This window comes from Corvus cornix, chromosome Z, assembly GCF_000738735.6.
Source record: "Corvus cornix cornix isolate S_Up_H32 chromosome Z, ASM73873v5, whole genome shotgun sequence".
NCBI classification, from domain to species: Eukaryota; Metazoa; Chordata; class Aves; order Passeriformes; family Corvidae; genus Corvus; species Corvus cornix.
In genome coordinates, this window is record NC_046357.1 from 24,510,723 (window position 1) to 24,530,351 (window position 19,629).

A 19,629-nucleotide genomic window follows, 5' to 3' on the forward strand; every position below is an offset into this window, starting at 1 on the left:
CCAGCAACCTACCAGAGCAGTTATAGGCAGAGAACTCCACTGGGCTACAGTAAGAGACAAGGGAGAACCTGACATCCTAAATCAGCATTCACATTGTGCCATTGCTCCACTCAAGGGGCATTGTCTTCTGTCGGTGCCATCACTGCTGTAGGCACTGCTGCAGCAGGAAGGGATCCTTGTTGCAATAAATAGGGACACGGTTAAATGAATTGCTGTGGGAAGAGTGGCTCAGCTTTCCACTTGCAGAATGCTGCAATTCAGCTTACCAGAACTAGTCCCTGTAAGGCAAGTACAGGAGCAATATCAGTGATCTGTCTGCTGAGCAGGTCAATGGCATCAGCTCAGCCACGCTGGCTCCACAAGCTGCACACTAAGTGTGCAGCACAGTCAGCAGAGGAACTAGGGAAGGAAAGCAGAACAGAGGGCTGCATATCAAGCTTGGTCCTGTGACCACTTCCCTGGAGAGCCTGTTCCAGAGCCCAACCAACATGTGGGGGAAGAACCTTTTCTTGATATCCAGCCTAAACCTCCCCTGACACAACTTCAGTCCATTGCTTTTGGTCCTGACCCTGGTCTCCACAGAGAAGAGGTAAGTGTCTGCCCCTCCTCTTCCCCGCAGATCCCAGAGAGGTCTCTCCTCAGACTCCTCCAGGCTGAACAGACCAAGTGCCACCAGCCTTTCCTCACATGGCTTTCCCTCAAGGCCCTTCACCATTCTCATGGCCTCCTTTAAACACTCTCTGATAGCTGAATGTCTTTCTTATATTGTAGTGCCCCAAACTGCCCCCAGCACTTGAGGTGAGGCCACCCCAGTGCAGAGCAGAGCAGGACAATCCCCTCCCTTGACCAGCTGGCGTTGCTGGGCCTGATGTCCCCCAGGACATGGTTGGCCCTCCTGGCTGCCAGGGCTCCCAGGGCTGCCAGGGCACTGCTGATTCATATCCAACTTTCCATGGACCAGGACCCCCAGGTCCCTTTCCATGACACTGCCTTCCAGCCTCTTATTCCGTCTGTCTGTACATTCAGGGTTGCCCCACCCCAGGGGCAGAATCTGGCACTTTCCTTTGTTGAACTCCATATGGTTGGTGATTTCCCATCTCTCTAATTTGTTGAGGTCTCTCTTACTCTGGGGGACAGTCCTGTGCAGGTCCAGGAGTTGAACTCTATGATTCTGGTGAGTCCCTTCCAACGCAGCATATTCTGTGATTCTGGAATTTAAGTCAGTTTGACTTGTCAATCCACACTTGAAAATCTGGGTCACTCTTTCATTCTGCCACACACCTTTCTGAAAATAACCACGAGTATGTCTCCAACCATCCTCCCACAGCTCCTATTGTTGATCTCTATTTCACTTATCACTGGCAAACACTAAATCTTACTTAGAAGATGGGATCTTTAATCTTGGACTGAGAGAAACATCTCTTTTGATCTAAGACTTACAGTCAAAGAATTAAATTAAATCCCTGCCTGCCTTGACCTAGCTCCTAAATCTTACAAATTGCAAATGTTCCCATTTGATTTACTTCCACAGCATTTCTCAGCAAATAGATTATTTCATTCCTATAAACTTCATGTTCACCAACTTCACCCTTGGCATCTCTCAAGAGATTATTTAGACTGACTTACATTAAAGAGGCATGTCAAAGTCCTGAGCAACATTGGTACTATGTCAATGAAAGACAGTAGTTGAGTGATGAACTGTGAAGCAAACCCTTGGCCTTGTCTGCCAAGTGAAAACATGAAAAATTTCTTCCTACTCTGCAAGAGTTCTGTATCTAAAAGTGCCTCTCTGCTGACTTTTAACATCTTGTTTTAATTTGCATGAGGATCACTGCTATCCTACAGCCTCATAAGAATTTCAAAGTCTTTGGCAGAGAAAGTGAATTGAGTGCAAATTCCCACGTTTGCCCCAAGGCATTGAAGCTCCCACTCAAGGAACCCATACACCAGCCAAGCCAGGTCTGGAGCAAAGCGTTTACTGCTTGTGTGATGGTTCCACTCAATACATGCCTGCACTCAGCAGCAGCCAGTGATGCCACAGTAGTCTGGCCATGAGGGAGCACTATGGAGAGAAATGGCAGCTACATGCATGTTATCCGTGCTTAAGCTGTCATTACTCCCATCTCTGACAGCATGGAGCCAAGCGAGCTTTGCGAAGGGAATAGGACCTTCCTGAGAGTCTGCATGGCAACATCCAGGTGCTCTGAGCTCCCGTAGTAAGATGTTCGTAGACATGGGAATTAACTTTTAGTCAGACTGAAATTACATTTAACACTCTTCAGATGGCCGTATCTGGTCAGTCAAATTAACCTTGTAAAATAAGAGAGTGAACAGGCAGTGGCTTCTCCTCTGAAGCAGTAGAGCTAAATGCAGGTAGGAACAGTTAATGCAGATTGATTCACATCAGAACAAAGTATCTAGACAGGTGGATAAATCACAGAACCACAGAATTGTTAAGGTTGGAAAAGACCTCTAAGTTCATCAAGTCTAACTGTTAACCTTAACCCTGCCATCTTCACCATTAAACCGTGTGGCCAAGTGACACTTTTACACATTTTCTAAATAACTCCAGCAACAGTGACTTCATCACTGGCCTCAGCAGCCTGTTCCAGTGCTTGAAAACACTTTTGGTAAATTTTTTTATAATACCCAAACAGTTTCCTCTTGTCCAGTCACTTGTTAACTGAAGAGGCTGACCCCCACCTGACTACAACCTCCTGTCAGGGAGTAGCAGAGAGCAAGAAGGTCCCACCTGAGCCTCTTTTTCTCCAGGCCAACCAACCCCAGCTCCCTCAGCTGCTCCTCACCAGACTTGTGCTCCAGCTCCTTCCCCAGCTCCCTCACCCTTCTCTGGACATGCTCCAGCCCCTCAATGTCTTTCTTGTGGTGAGTGGCCCAAAACTAAACTCAGCATTCGATGTGCAGGCTCGCCAGAGCCAGTACAAGGAGATGATCACTGCCCTGGTCCTGCTGGCTACACAATTCCTGATGCATAACAGTTTTTTAGCACGAACCAATCTTTCTTTGGAAAATCATTCCTACCCACCTTAAGACAGAGCAAGTTCAACCTGAGTACAACCGTTTGTGTGGAGACTTTGAGTGCCAAAACTTGCAGAGAAGATTGAGTGAGCTAACCAGGGGCAGGAAGGCATTGGAGAAAACCCTCTTGTTGCACAGAAAGCCTCAATCCCAACTGTGCAGCAGCTCCTCCAGCCCTTGGTTCAATACTCCTTCCTTACTTGGCAAAGCAGCTCAGTACCAGCCAAAAGCAACTTTATCCCACATGATTCAACACAGAGTAGGGGCAGTGTAAAACTGAATTCTTGTCACAAAATCCAGAGTTGCCTATGGCATTCTGCAACCTGCATACAAAGAACATTAACTTGCTCCAGCCAGAGATTTTAACAAGACAATCTTAATTTCTGACCTTTCCCAGTCATCTTCACATAGCAAACCACTGCCTTGGGACATGCAGCGAAGATGTACAAGTGAGGAAATGCCCTTCTAAAGACTGATGACTCTCCTCCCATGTCTTTTTTCAAAAAAAGTTACAAAACATCACTCTTTAAAAAGTATTAAATAGCATAATAATCATAAACATATCAAAATTAAAGGGATATTTGAAGCGGGAAAGAACAGACTTGTTATATCCTGGTAGATAGATGATAAATATCATGTTGTTGCAATACTTCTGTCATAAACAGGAACACTTCCCCTAGATCAGGTTGTTTAAAGCCCTGTCCAGTGTGACCCAGAACACTCCCAGGGATCCCTAGAAAATAGAGATGGATTTCTGTAGCCAATAATCCTTTCTTGCAGAAGAAGCAGAGGAAGTGACTACATAGCAACAAAAAATTATTCACAGTTTTCGTAGAAAACTTGGGTTGAACTGTGAACCATCGAGCACCAGAGTGGCTTCCACATGTGGGTGCTGGAACAGATTGCTCTTTCAGCAGAATTCAATCACTCCTAGCCACATTTCAGTGTTGCCTCATGGGCAAGACACAAAAATGCCTCAAGGGGAGCTACCCTTTTCTTGCCTTGGTGGCAGAAAGTGAAGTGAAAACAGCCAAATGAATCCAGTTGCAAAGGAAATGCATCAGTTTGAGCCCAGATCTCCTCATCAGGGACACACTGCAGGAGCACAGTAACTCTGACACATCACACAGCACAACATGTAAGAAGGGTTGCCTTAACTTTGGACAACGCTTCTGTCTGACGCCACCCTGAATCCATAACTGTCAGGAACTTAAGAATTTTCTCATGCAAAGTTTTCATTCTTTCCACTCTACAACACTGATTTAAAAAAAAAAGAAAAAAAAAAAGAATGAAAAACATCTTCATATCAATCTTAGGGATGCATTAGACCTGAAATTGTGGCTTGTCCTATTTTAGTGGTTTCCTGACACTGACTTTTTGATCCACAGTCTCCAGCACTTCAAAAATAAATGTAGGAAGCATTTTCAAGGTACTGATGTTTTTCTTTCTATTTTAATTTTGTAGGCTATATAGGGATATAGCTGTATAGGCTGTGTCAGAATACAACTGCCTATAAATAATGACATGTGGCATATCAAAGAATAGCTGTCAGCTCCTGCAGTGTCTCACTAACTAAAATGATGAATAACCCAAAGTAATAAAAACAAAACAACTGCAGAACCTGGCTGTATCTAAACTGCAGAATCGCAGTAGCTGTTCAACTGCCATATTCTGCAGGATCTGCAGCTAGAAGTGGAACCAACACTCCTATCCAGAGCCCCAGAACTCAACCAATCTGAGGACCAGACAGGAGTCTACCTGCACTGAATCCTTCTCTATTTCAAAGAAAGGGTCAGTTTGACTTCTGGCACAGGCAGAAACTTCAGTGGTGGCACTGCCAGCACCCTGGGAGATGTGCAGCCCTAACTGTCTCCAACAAAGCTGAATGGGTAGGAAGGTCCAATATCCTTCTGGCTTGCTAGATATGGATATAAATTCATAGGTATATAACCTGGAGACCTTCAACCTTTCTCTAGTGGGGAAAGTGGTGCTAGTATCAATGAATTTGTGTGAAAGCAAAAGAAAAGTCTGCCTGAAATATGGATCCCCAACTAGAAAAGCTGAAAGAAAGCACAAGATTAAGAAAAGATCTGTCCTCCTCAGATTTGCAGAAAAGATGGTATTAACAGTTCTGCAAATTCATAAGCTGATTATTATAATCTAAAGCTTTTTAAGTGATCTGAGCTTTACCAAAAAAATGTGGATCAAACTCTTCTCTGGTTTGATGTTTCTGCAACAATAGTGAATTCATTAAAAAATACAGATTTGTTTGAAAAACAACAGTAAGTCTATTAACATTTAATTAATTAACTCCCACAAAATTCTTCTGCAAATGACAGCAGAATTTTTATTCTTTGAAATGAAGAAAAACAGGAAAATATTGCATTTTATCATGCACTGTACAGTCAATGTCACCAGAAGATTCTGTAATCTCAGGGGCCACTGGCATTTCTCACTTTCACGGAGCACAGTAAGAATGAATTTTAAAGTTTAAATAAGTTGTAGGCTAAGTTCACTTGGTACCTATGTCCCAAGAGGAAGTAAATTAAATGTAAGTTCTTATGGTCTTGACTTTCCATAGAATAATACCTCTACTACTTATTAAATATTGGCTGTAGCTTAGAACCAGAAAACGCATGCATGGGAATCACAAAAGGATAATTTCTTTCTTCTGCTTTCAAGCCACATTTTCAGATTTTAGATGTTTTTATTCGTACTTCACTTTATTATTCCATATCTTCTACAGGTAAATCATGATTAGCTGTAATCCTTCCTTGTATTAAGCACGGGCTTGTGGAACTTTTGTTGATATTTTGGTCAAAGACCCTCTGGGTCAATGTTTTCCAGCAATCTGGGCTGTAATCTCAATGAAGAGTGGTTTAACAGGGGTATCTAAGCAATCCTTGCAAGACAACATAGCTGGCCAAGGACAGCATGGCAAAACAGCTTCCCCAAAACAAATGCATGAGTTTTGAGGGGGGTGGTATGACTTGCACTATGAAGTTCTGGCCAAGCCCACCAGTTTCTGGGGCTGCGGAGGCTCAGTATGGCTCTCATTACTCAGAGGCCCTGTAGGTGCCAGTTCATGGCTAATCTCTTTCTCATTCCTACACTGTTTTCATACACACAGTACAAAACAATGTGTAATATTTAATTAGAAAGTCCAGCAGAGGTATTTGGCTGTTAAGTCTCTTTTTTAATTGACTTGGTGTCTATTGACCTTTAACTGGTTTGGGTTTTTTTTAAAGTCCTGAGTCACATCTCGTTACCAAAAGACAGAAGGAAATGGAGGGGAAACCATTAGAGAAAACTGAAGAAGGGCTTGGGGAAGAGATTAACAACATGCACATAAATCTGTCAGTTCTTAAAACACCCACTGGAAAAACAGATGAGACATTTTGTTTACTGCTGATTATTAATGACTGTTGGTCTTGCAGCTGGATTCAAGAACTGCTGAAAACTATTGAGGGTTTTCAGAAGCCATGGCAAGCATTTTTTCCTTTAAAGACAATCCCACTTGATTTACTCTGAAGAATGAATTAAGTGGAGTAGGCTTGTTGAGTGCCATGCCATTTGACCTTCTGATTATGTACTTGAAAAAAAGACAGTGCATTAGAAATTGGTAGTGTAATGATAAGATTGGCCATTTTTCCTGGAAAAAAGGAACAGGACTGCATCTCAACTAGCACACACCACAAGAAAGATAATGATATTGCTTGACCCCAAGCGTGTGCATCTGATGCATTTTGTTTGCCCTACAGAGAGATGCTACTACAATTGCCTCTCCATCTGTACATTTTCCATAGTAGGGAAGAGCTTTCATTTAGCAATTAGAGCAGTTTGAGCAATTAGTTTGCATTTCATTCTTGGCTCTGTTACTGACTTATTAATAAGTTGTTTCCGCATCATGCACATATCTATGTTGCAAAGGGTTCAGCTTCTAGAAAATGTTAAGAAATATAAAATTAGATTTAGCTACATTAAAATTCTACATATCTCACTTTAAAAGTCAGCCTGTAACTGGCTTTGGAGAAATATTGAAGTATACACATTAGGTTTTATCATGGTCTTTAGAAGATTAGGAAACAGAAATTCCTATCTTTTACCACTGGGATTTCTTGAAAATACAACAGAAAGCATCAATCAGCTGCTCAAGGTGAGTGAATTTAACTAAGACATAAAGAAAGGTTTAGAATGTTGTCTGGCAAGTTTCAGAAACCCATCCACTCAAGAGCAGTAATTTTATCTATTGTAGCTAGAGGCGCTTCAATTTCCTTGCCAGAAGAACCTACGCTTTTGTAGTGTGCGTTACCATGGTTCAAGAATCCACTTACCTAAAGCATTTGTATTTCACAAATCAAAACTTCAGGGAAGAATAAAAATACCCATCTTTCATGAGTGGAGCTAGAACAATACAACCCTTAAAGTAATGCACATACATAGTGACATTTCTGATGACATTTATTCCAAAATCCCACAGAATTTATCCACTTCTACCAAAAGAAAAGAATAAGATTTCTATACATACTCCTCTAAGTTTCTTTTATCTTCCTTAGGAGAATTCCATATGGACTCTAAATTTTTTGCCAGCATCCATAAATGTTTTATAGTTTTTAATAAATTACTGCTTTCATTTTTACATTGTTTTTAGAATACTCCACAATACTGACCTCCTGCTTCTTTTACAGTCAAAACACTGGAGGGGGATAGCTGGGTGTGTTTATACTCTGTAGGCACCTGCACTTCTATAGTAGTATTTACTCATAAATGTAATATGATTTATACAAGAGTGATAATCTTACGTATTTCAAGTCAATCATAGCAAAATGCCAGAATATGGCATACAAGTATTTTTCTGTGTATAAGATTACACACAATAGTCACACCAATGTGAAAAGCTTGTCTAAAGAGCCTTTCTCTCATCCAAAAATAGCTTAGGGCTTATCATCCATGTACAAAGCCAGCTCTGAGATCTGAGGAAAAAAATCTTCAATACACAATTAGAGAATGGGTTTTCCTTTTGCATGAGGTTTAGAAATATTTTTGGGGAACAAAACTTGAATGAAAACCTTGAACAGCTCTTGATGTAAGTAGGCCACCTTTAATGAAATGATATAGTGAACATGAGGCCCTGTGCCAAAATCTTCACTTGAAAAGACTAAAAAATGTCAACTTCTTCCTCTTTGTCAGGAAGTTATAATTTCACAGATGCACTTTTGATTTTCAAACCAGGTAGTCACTTTCTCCCAACTTTTTCTGAATTTGATTAATAGACTAATAAAAATTTAAAAGGTAGGAGTGGAGACACTCTGCTCACGGACAGCACAGTATTTAAAAATAGCTGTAGCTCAGAGAAGTTTGGGGAAATAAGAGAGGGGAAGAATAAGGTTTGAACCTGCAGCCAGAAAAAAAATGGGAAATGGAGTCACATCCACACCACCCCAGACTGTCACTGCTGGGACTGAAGCCCCTGTGCACTGGTGGCTCCAGTGATTTGACAAGTGCCCCACTTGATCCTCTGAACATTCTCAAACAGTCAGACAAGTTTCTCAGTAAGTTCCTCTTACTGGCTCAACCCCAGCTTTCCCACCAGCAGAGTCCCAGACACCTGGCTCCTTTAATTCATTTAACTGTGATCAGCAACACAATAAACAACAGCTTGAGCTGGTACCTCCAGGGAGGGACCCCCAGTAAAGGCATCCCCAGAATTTTATACCCTCACAGTCTGCACATCTGTTCCAGTAGTGATTTTGTGTCTGGGGTCCTCTGTCCTTCACTGGCCAGTGCTCCAGGTGCCCATGCCCCTTGTGCAAAGGCTCAGCCCTGATTCCCCTCTCCTTGCCTGGAGCTCCAGCCATTTTCCCCCATCCAGGGCACAACCTAGAGCTCGAACTGCAGCTGCACACCTAGCTACCTGCACCAGGTGTGTTAATCAGCAAGGCTCAAGCCCCACTGAGACACAATTTCGCAGAAGGCATGCTTACTTTTACAATGCAGTCGCACATGAGCTCTATGTCCCTGGCTTAAGAAAGATTTGGTTCCCAGAAAAACCCTTAAGTTCTTTTTGCTTGCAAGAGTGACTACAAAAACTAAGTGTTGTCCTCTCACTTTGCTATAAGAGTCATATTCTGATTTGCCTCCACTAAAACTACATCTTCCCCACCTCCAGAGCCGGAAACAATTAGCAAATATTCTGAGCTCATCAAGCCTTGTAAGGAGACTTTCTTGGAATAAAAACACATCCTCTCATCATAAATCAGTAGAACAGAGACCATAAGAGCTAACACTGTATGAACATTTTAGGATGAGACTAAAACTGATCTGGTAGGAATGATTAAGCATTTTGTTTATTGGCACTGACAGTCTGTTCCAAGAGAGAGGCTGGTGGAGCTGCTTGACTGGTTTCTTTCCTTGTCTTCCCAGTCACTCCACTTTCTCAAAGCTATTTATGCCAACATCCAAGAGGTGTGAAATACTGGAACTAAGGTAGTCTGTTCCTTCAGTCACATTGTCTCCATTAAATTAAAAAAAATCAAGTATTTTGTTTAAATATTTAAAAAGTCTGTGTCATGTAATGCAATTGTGGCTACAATTGCAGTGACAACAGCAATTCTCCAACCTCTCCACCCCCATTAACACAACTGAAAGGCAAGAACAGCTGGAATCCATGGGACTCATTCGCTGCTGGCTATCTTGAGTGGCACACTCCTATTTAGAAAGATAATGAAAATATGGGCTTTTCAGAATAATCATAGCATCAGCACAAACTTCTTTAATGTGTTCCTCTGAAGAGAAACTCACAGACTTCTTCAAACCATTATATGACCCCATACAGGATTATGTGAAAGCACCTTGTTTCCAGTCCATATGGTGCTCTGTTTAATAAGACGATGAGAAGCAGACCGTAAAACCATTATCTACTTCTGGTATAATCTAATTAGGGGTAAAGGTTTGTGTGCAGTATCCACAAACCTGTCTATAAACTCATAATGTACTTCAGTTAGTGACTGAATGAGTCAAATCACATCTGTCCTTGAGAAGTTTCATTCTTATACACTCAGCAACTGTGAAAAAAAGAAGATAAAACTCTTATATTTGTTTAATAACTAAAATTATCAGCAGGAGTAGTTAATATGACTGTGTACCCTGACACTTCTTACCATTCTAACAACTCCAGATTACACTATTTTTAAATTCTGTATTTATCAGATATTCTTTTTAACTCATTAATCGAAAACAAGAAGCCTAGAATAAATTAATTGTCTTTGATGACTTTTAATATTTCTTTTCTGTTTTATTTTGCAGAAGCTACATTGATTTTTTATTTCTATGGTTCTTAAATCATGAACAGAAATTCTTGAACAATAAATTCATATAGCTATATAGTCATATGTTCTGTAGTTATCAATGAAAATATTGACATTTAACAACAATATAATGCTTGCAGTATTCACTTACTGATCTTGGCTTCATACAAAAGTATGTGACTTTTCATAATATTTATTTCTGGAGTGGTATATATACCAAGCTGTCATTTAATATTAATTCATTAATTAATTAATTAAATTATTTAATTATTGGAAGACCTTTTGTGGGTTGAGAAAGAGACTTCTTCCTCCGCTGTAGAAGTATTTTATCTTCTGAAGGTAAAAGACTGCAACTGCCACAGTTTGGGATGCCTGTCACAATTTCAGTCATGGCTTTTCCAGTCCTCTTCCTATGTAGACCAGATTTATCTGGAGAGACCAGATCTCTCCCAATACAATGGGTGCATGTTTAAACTGTTTTATCTCACAGTTTGAGTTGCATGTTACAGAAGGCTCTCTAGCAGGAACCACTCAATCCAGTGGAGGACAAGGCTTTCAAGAAACTGGGAAAGTGTAGTGGTAGCCCAAGCTGAGCTGGCTTTGCAGCCCAAAAACTCCAACACAATGTCTCCTGTCCTGAGTGACCACCACAACAGATGGAGCCTGAGCCATGGGCTAAATGAAGCCTGTGGATGTTTATGGACATTTGATGAAGCTGGTTCATAAAGTAAGGGAAGGATTTAGGAAGATAGAAAAAAGGGTAGGAAGGTAGAAAAAAGGATAGGAAGAGTGGTGGTGGCTGACGAGTATCTGTTGGATAGTGGAGGACCTGAACATGATGCAAATGACACAGAAGAGAAGCTGGAGATTGTACTGGGTCTGGCTGGGACAGAGGTAATTTTCTTCACAGCAGTCCATAAGGTCCATAAAGTCCTTGACAGCAGACTGTTTTGACTGCTGCCAAATGGGGCTTGCACAAGGTCAGAGCTTTCTCTGCTCCTCGGGTTGCTACCTTATCCTCCCTTGGGCCAGAAGTTGGCAGGGGACATAGCTGGGACGGTGATGTTCATTGACCACAGCAATACTCTGGGCTGTAGAAGGTTGTAATCTGCAATAAAATCTTAAGGAAAAGAGGAGGAAGCAACAAAATTCATGCTTATGGCCTTTGTCCTCCACTTGTCAAGCAGCCATCACATCTACTGTCCAGCAAGTTGCTGAACTTCTGCCTGCCAATGGGAAGTAGTGAATAAATCCATTCTTTGCTTTCCTGGTGCATACAGCTTTTGCTCCACTTCTCACTCAATGCATGAGTGCTTTTGCCTTCCTTCAAATTTCTCCCCAATCCATGGGTGAGTGAGCAGCTGTGAAGGTACTTAGGTTCTGGCCATGCTCAAGAACATCCAGAAAATTCAGAATCACAGTCATACATTGTCATGACACCAGCCAGATCCCAAGGAATGAAACCCAAGTGAACCAGCCCAGAAAAGCTCATGATTTGTTCCATCTTATAATGATCTTTGCTGGGATGTCCAGTAAGGCTTTCTCATGAATTGGCACCTGCAGGAGGTCAGTGGGAATTCCTGTCTGCATTTTTCAGGCCATGTTTTCCCTGCTACTTCTCTGTCTTCAACATATTTTCAGCATCTGGCCTTTTCTAAAGACTCCTGGACCTCTGTGCTTGAACCCACCTCTGTCAACAGGAGAGAAGAGCACTGAAGGAGCAATGTTTTTAGGGAAAACCAGGTAAGATTTTTAAAAGATATGTAGCCTGTGATTGCTTTATGCAGTTATTCCACACTTTACTTCACTTTCTTAATTAACAAAAAACCCCAACAAACAAAAAAAAAGCACAGACAAAACAAAAGAAACCCACTGCAGTATAAAAATTCCTTTTGGAAGACCTGAGGGAGGGATATATGAGTGTGCACGGAACTGGAACCGGGCAGTTTTGTTGTCATTTGGAGAAAAGAAAGTCATCTGTCCAGAGGAAATTCTTTCTTGGGGCTCCTTTGAGATCACTAATCTGGGGGTCAAGCTTTCAGGTTTTACAATTTCACAGCACAGAACAGCATAATTATAATTTCAATACACGACATGGCATACCTTGCTCAAGCAATGAGACATGACAAGCCATGAATTTTTGCGAGATTATTAGCACACTGTGAAGAGTGTGACAACATGAAAGGCCAAAGGTCAAAAGCAGAATCACTTTAATCACTCAGAAAGTATTGTAATTACCCTGAAGTGCATTTCCTGTTCTGTCTCATACTGCTGTGAAGCAGATTTGGGCAAAGGAAGTTCAAGTATTTACTAACCATCAAGAATGCTGCGCCTCACCTTCCCAGCTGCCTGTAAGGAAGCACTCTTTTACTACCACTCTTGTAAGCTAAATCACAGCTTGTGCTATAAACACAGTTTACTCAAGAAAAGGTCCACATTCGTACAGACACAGCTATAGTTATGGCTGGGTAACTGTTTTCCTTCCTTTACCAGCATGAAATAGCCCCAAGTAGCCTCTTTTGGTGCTAGACTTAAAATATTTCTGTCATAAGTTAATATAGGAGAAAAAATCTTCATGCAACAGACTGTAGATTGATAATTAGTCATATGAGCAGTATAATATATATCTTTGAAGAATTAATTCAGTATTTAGCTGGAGCATCTGATAAAATATGCAAAGAAAAGCCCATAAACACCTTCCAGTGTCAGTATTGCCATATGTAATGCTGCATTACCATCAGTATTACCATTTCTTTAGCTTATCTTGTGATCATTCAGGCCTCTACTGCAGCATCAGCTCCAGGACACAATTCTGTCCTTAATTACAGAAGAGGAATCTGTGCTTCCTTATGAGAATTGAGAGAGGCATCAAATAAGGATATGGAGTGCAATCAGACTAATTCCAGCAGACAGCATAGCAGCTTGGTCACTAGTTTGGCAAAACCCAACAGATTTTTAAATGTGTGGATCTATACTTTGTAAGTCATTAAGATTTCCTACTTTGCTGTCTCCATGTTTTTGTGCAATCCAAATACCTAATTCTTTTGACAGCTATTTATGATATTGTTATACACAGACATTTACATTTTAGATGTGTTTGTGCCACCTGTAAAACAACACAGTGCAAGAACTTTAGGTTTTTGAATATGAGAAAACTGTTTTATGTGTGGTCTACAAATATGTTTGGAAGGTTTTTAGAAATGTGCTTAGTCCTATTCAAGAAGGGCAAGGTGGCAGAAAATTTTCTTCGAAAGAGAGAAGTGAACATTCTCTGAGGAAGTCTATTAGGCAAAGGCAAGAGATTTGAACCTTCAAACCTTGTGTTTTTCCCAAAGGATGCAGCTAGTCAAAACAGGTTTTGCACAGTTACAGTTAACTGGTAGATGTAGTCCCAAACATGACTCGTGGTAGCAGGATGATTATGTTACTCCCAGAGAATGCACAGGCTCCTCCGGCACGAAATCATCCAGGGCACCTCTCACTTCTTACAAGTTCAGTAGAGTGCAAGAACAGTGTAATGTAATTGCTAATTAATTTAGTGTAAAAATCTTAGATAAAAAACACCTTACTGCCAATTTGTTAAATTTGGCAGCCTGATGTGTCAAAACAGAAGCCGGCTGTGTCGTCTCCTTGCAAGCTGTAAATTACTGATATACTCTCTGCATCCTTTGTGGCTGGAGATGAATAATGCATTCACATGCTGTACTTCTCCTGGTGAAAATTGCCAGGTACTGCTTATAGCTTAACACGTTTTTCTTGTCACTCTTCGATGCCTGTTCTTCACTCACAATTTGACTCTCATGCTACTCATTTAAATACCACTCCTAATGCCATTTTGAGCAGAAAAGGGAAAAAAAACCCAACAAACAAAAAAACCCCAGAAGAACCAAACAGGTTGATAAGCAAAGAAACAAAAAAAATTTTCTATGAAAATTCACCCAGCATGTCCTGCATGTGCTGGGAATTGGAAAATTGGCAAACTGACTGAGGAATCAGACCTGGCAGCTACTCATGCTGTTGCTGAATTTGCACCAGGGCAAGTAACGGAATGACACTGTGATACTTTCCATTATTAAATTTCAGATTTGGCTGAAATTGAACCCATGGTTTTGGCTCACCCGCCTTGTTGCCATGTCCAGCCTGTGACCACCCTGGACCTGTGCAATGTGAGTTACAGTCCTGGTACACCAGCTGGCCCATCAGCCTCCCAAAAGGCACTAGTGACTCCTGAGATGTTTGCCCTCAGAGAGAGGTTTACACAAAAGATGTAAAGAAGCTAAAACATCCCCTCATTTCTCTAAACATCATGAGTAACTCTGCAATGGATGAAAAGTGACTGGAGATGCTGTTTTCTGACAAACATTCCTTATGAGTCTGGCACAGTGCATTTATACCACTGACAACTCATCCTCAAAAACAAAAATTGTTTTCTATCTGGTGGTATATTGAGACAGAAGGCTTTGCCAAGTGGAAGGAACTGGAGGAATCCTTCCCTTTTGAATGGTGCAGGAGAATGGGTCGCAGGGAACGTTACGTAAGTACCTGTGGAGGTCAGGCAAAGTTTTGCCCAAGCAACCTTCTTTGTTGCTTATGCTGGCTACCACTGTGCCAAGCAGTTTGTATGCAACTGATGGGCCAGTGACAAATGTTTGCTTATTGCTCTGACACACACGCTCCAACAAAAATTAATTCGTTCTGGCAGGGTGGTAAAAAATTGTTTTTCTTCTTATCACTTACTTAATTGGATTTTACTTACTCTAAGACAAGAAAGTATTTTTAGAACCAGTCTGTTAAGAATTATTGGGAGAGGATGAACCTGTCACTTAAAGCTGCAGTGCAATACATCCGTACACAGAAACAGAGACAGATGACATGTATCCATGCAGAAACAGCAGGAGGCAAGGGGGATGACACCCAGGATATATCCAGTCCACCTGCTTTAGATACTACAAATCCAGAAAAGCTTATATTTTAAAGGAACTGTCCTCTGGAAGGCAGGTTGTTCTGCACATGGTAGCATGGACAGTTCAAGAACACTAGGATGACATGTATTGCTTTAAACTTCACTATTTTATATTACTTCCAAATATTCTCCCCTTCCCAGACTAAAGTGGGGTAACTTTTGCTAGTTTTGGAGACGATTAGTCAGAGTGGTGATGACATTAATGGCATGATTAGCTATAAGGAAAGAAGTTCTTTTTCTTCTGCACAGCTGTTCAAAACCTTTCCTGCAATAGCTGGTGAAAGGATGATTGCACCTCATGGGTCAGTCTCTGTTTTCTAAAAGCTAGCACTGAGGTGGACATTAGTGGGATAAATCATGGTAGGATATCCTTGACCCCATCCTTGGAAACATTCCCAGTCAGATTGGATGGGACTCTGAGCAAGCTGATGATGCTGTCTGGTTGATGATGTCAATGCTCACAGCAAGCATGTTAGAGGTACCTCCCAACCCCAAATTAAACTATGATTCTATGATATCTGCACAGCACTGGACATCTGCCAGTTTTGCATTCCATTCACTGTCACAGGCATCTTCAGGATGGCAGTTTCCCCTCTTTCTGTCTGTCTGTGCCACGGTAAGTGCTTTCCATTGCTGAAACAGCAGAGGTCCTTATGGAGGGCCTTGAGAAAAAAACTTGAAGCCACCTTGTTTGCACTTGCATTTGGATAGGGAATAGATACCCGGCTGTGGGTCACTTCCACAAAGTTGGGCTACAGCCATTTCAAGTCTCAGCAGAGCAACAATCTCCTTTCCTCCCTGACAGCCTTTGTGCCTGCACAAGCTGTCAGGGTAAAGTGACATTCTGCTCCTCTTCTCCCTGGCATGCACTCCTGAGATAAAGAAATATCTGTCCTGAGCTATTCAGGGGATCTGAAAACCCCTGTGAACAACAGGGACATAAGGGAGACATCAAGAGATACTTTGCATATGATCACAAAATAAAAAATTGCAATCTGCTGTTTTCAAGCTGTCTGCTAAAAATCAGCAAGGCTCACCCAGACAAAGGTATTTTGGAGGTTTTCACTGCATCCAGAAAACAGAGCTAGACTTCTGAAATGCCAGAAATGTGAATGAATAATTTGTCCTCTAAAAGAATTACTTATTCTGGGAACCACATGGTAAGGCACGAAAGAGTTTTGACAGTTTATTCATCAGTTCTACCAACAAAACAAAATAATGTTTCACAGAAAGACAACACTCATTTCTTTTAGCATCTAGGTGGGTTTTTCTCGCTGACTCTCTCAGGTTTAACAAATTCATTTTATTCCCACTCACTAGCTATCAGATACCTGAAATTCTGTCAGAACAGTTAAAAGTCCATATATTAAGACACACTGCTCACAGTTTAGAAAAAATAAGTGTTAAATTTATGATGCAAAAAAATCTAATAACCAGTAAAACTACAGAGAGGAGAAAGCTAGAGGCGACACACATCACGTAGCTCAGGGAATGAATAAACCCAAAACACACAAGTGTGTTTAGAGCTGTGAAATTTTAAAATGATATAATATGTGTATGTCACACTCAAGCTGTGGCATTCATGTGCTAATAGCAATTACCAGACCTTGATGATAACATCAGTCCTTCCTAAGAAAAAGAAAGTGTGTTTGAAATTGTTTGATGAGGATTTGCTTGACTGTCAACAAATGATTTCCACTAGAGAATGTTATTTTGGGGGATGAAAGCCCTGACTTCAGAAGATGTTTGGAATCATAGAGTCACAGAATGGTTTGGGTTGGAAGGGATCTTAAAAGACCATCTAGTTCCAGCTCCCTGCCGTGGGCAGGGATACCTTCCACTAGGACAGGCTGCTCAGAGCCCTGAACACTTTCAGGGATGAAGCATTCACAGCTTCTCTGGGAAACTTGTGCCAGCATCTCATCACCCTCATGGTCAATAATTTCCTCCTGATATATAACCCAAAACCGCCATCTTCCAATGCTTTAATTTCAGTTAGAAGTTGTTTTTCAGAGTTTGTGAGAACTCGTTTTCAAAAGGGATGGAGCACAAAGAAGACATGGACTGGATTCCTCAAAGAAAGGAGGAAGAGTTTTTTAAAATCAGGGAACCAAACAGAAGGAAGGTGGGGCCTCTGGGTATTGATTTGAAGACACCTGGTACTTCTCAGCTCTGGCCATGCAGCAGTGTTTTTGGTGTCACTGCCAATGTGACAGAGCCTTTTTTTTCTCTTTTATATATTGTGAGGCACCTGCTTTCAGCAAAATCATGAGTTGCAGCATTGCCTTCCCCAGCTTTTGTAGTGATAGATTTTTAAAGAAATTTTTAAAATAGATATCCCTGTTTGCCAGTGGAAACTGAAGAAAAGAAGTTTAACGTGTCCAGGAAAGCTGCTCTATGTCCCAGCTGTGATGAACGGTCACTCCAGTTTTAAGATAGTTAAACAATAAATTGCCATGAATTAAACCAAAACTAGGGGCAACACTAAAGCAATAATCATGGCAGAGAAGAGTTGCTACTGAGAAAATAATATCTCCAGGGAGTCAACCAGGATTAGAAAAAAACCACCCTGAAATGAGAGCTCGTTCATAACCTATCTACTGCCTAACCCATCAGATATTCCTTTTTTCCCCAGATAGCTGATATTCCATTTTTTCTTTAAGCTGCACAAAAGTCAGTGTCCTTACACAGCAGCTGGCAAATGCTACTCCATTGTCTTTTCTCAGACATAGTGAGATATTTTGGCCATGCTTTAGCTAACATGATTTGGCAAATCACCAGGGGAAAAAAATCACCTAAAGATTAAGACTTTCATTTTTTTACCATTGGTTTCACAAGATGATCTTTGGACTAGTTATCAGAAAATTGTTATTTTTCCCCTTTTTGAGAAAAGATACAAATCCACAGGCACCCTAGCAAAGGTGTTCAGTGCAAATCTGGAAGAATGAAAAATATAGAAGACCTGTAAAATTGTATAATCATTTGGGTGATGGTGAATTTTTGCAACTACCTCCAGGAAATGTGTGGAGAAGGAAGAGCCAGACTCACCCCAGATGGGGAAAAAGAGACCTCTGGTCACCATGAAAGTGGTCAAACACCAGCACAGGAGCCCAGAGAACTTGTAAAGTTTCCAGCCTTGCAGGTATTTGAACTCAGCAGCCCAAAGCAACATGAATCAGATGGCCCTGCTCCAAAAGGGACTTTTGGACCGCAAAAGGGACCAGAGAACTCCAGGGGTCTCTCCAATCTGTATCACTGGATTGATTCTACTTCTTCAGTTTATTCATCAGTTTATTTTTACAATCAATTAATACATGCATCCATCAATCCATAATAGAGTATAATTCTATACTTTTTAAAATAATAAAATTCATTTTAAGCACAGGAATTTTGCCTTAGCAACATTCAGTGAAACACCAGGGTGCATCAATAAAGTACATAAAAAACCAACTCCCATAAGAGTCAGTTCCTCCTCCCCTTTTGTCCTATTTTGTGGAAAGAATCAGTCCACCAGGAAACACCTTCCAAGTGTCCAAAAATTTTTTTAAAAACCCTTCTTTTCAAAGAGCTCTTCTCAGGTAAATCTATGTTGGCAGATTTTTTGAGGGAATGCTAATTTTCCCAAACATCTTTAGCTAACAAGCTGCTGGAACAGAATCAACATTCCTGAATAATTTAGTGCTGTTAAACTATTCTACCACCTGCATCTATTACTCTCCCACTTCAACAACACTGTTCATTCACCTGAGTAAGCCAAAAACCAAGCTCCCTGCTTATTCTTCTGCAAGCAACAGGAGGTTTGTGCTACTCATTTTCACATGTGCCACTATAATCATTAATATGTTTCATTTCCTGGACTGTGACATCAGTATCACAGCATGCATTCCTGTGAAAAAAATGCTAGGACCACACAGCAGGGGACAAAACTGTGTGCTGAATTGCTGAGAGTGTATCACCTGTTGTCATGATATTCTGACTCTGCAAAGCAGTCTGAAGCAGGCCAATGCACCCATTTGTCCCAAAAAACAGCTTCTATCCAAGTTTCATAAGAACATTTTTGGACAGATAGCCAGAACCATTACAAACTCGGAATCACCAGAATGTGCTGTGCAGAAAGCCTTTGACAGTACTGGTATAGCAATTCTCCCTGCTCAGAAGCCCACTGCTGCCTTAGCCTGGCTTTCAGGTCACAGCCCTGCCACCCCTTTTCTCTGTGACCTAATAGCAGTGTTGGCTTCCCCTGCTGTCTCCATCCTCAATCGCCCAATACCATGAGACATATCCCCTGACCTGGTGGCTTTGGGGCAGGCTGCTGTAAAC

General features: G+C 41.1%; 1 protein-coding gene and 1 long non-coding RNA gene across 2 annotated transcripts in view; both read left to right on the top strand.

The window, feature by feature from the left end:
• LOC109146432 overlaps positions 1 to 19,629 on the top strand; it is a 1,056,471-nt gene that overhangs the window by 100,918 nt on the left and 935,924 nt on the right. The window lies entirely within an intron of this gene.
• Positions 480 to 18,716, top strand: LOC109146439. Its single transcript, XR_002048428.3, has 3 exons — positions 480 to 589; positions 11,944 to 12,089; positions 18,326 to 18,716. It is a non-coding gene; the product is annotated as an uncharacterized LOC109146439 (long non-coding RNA).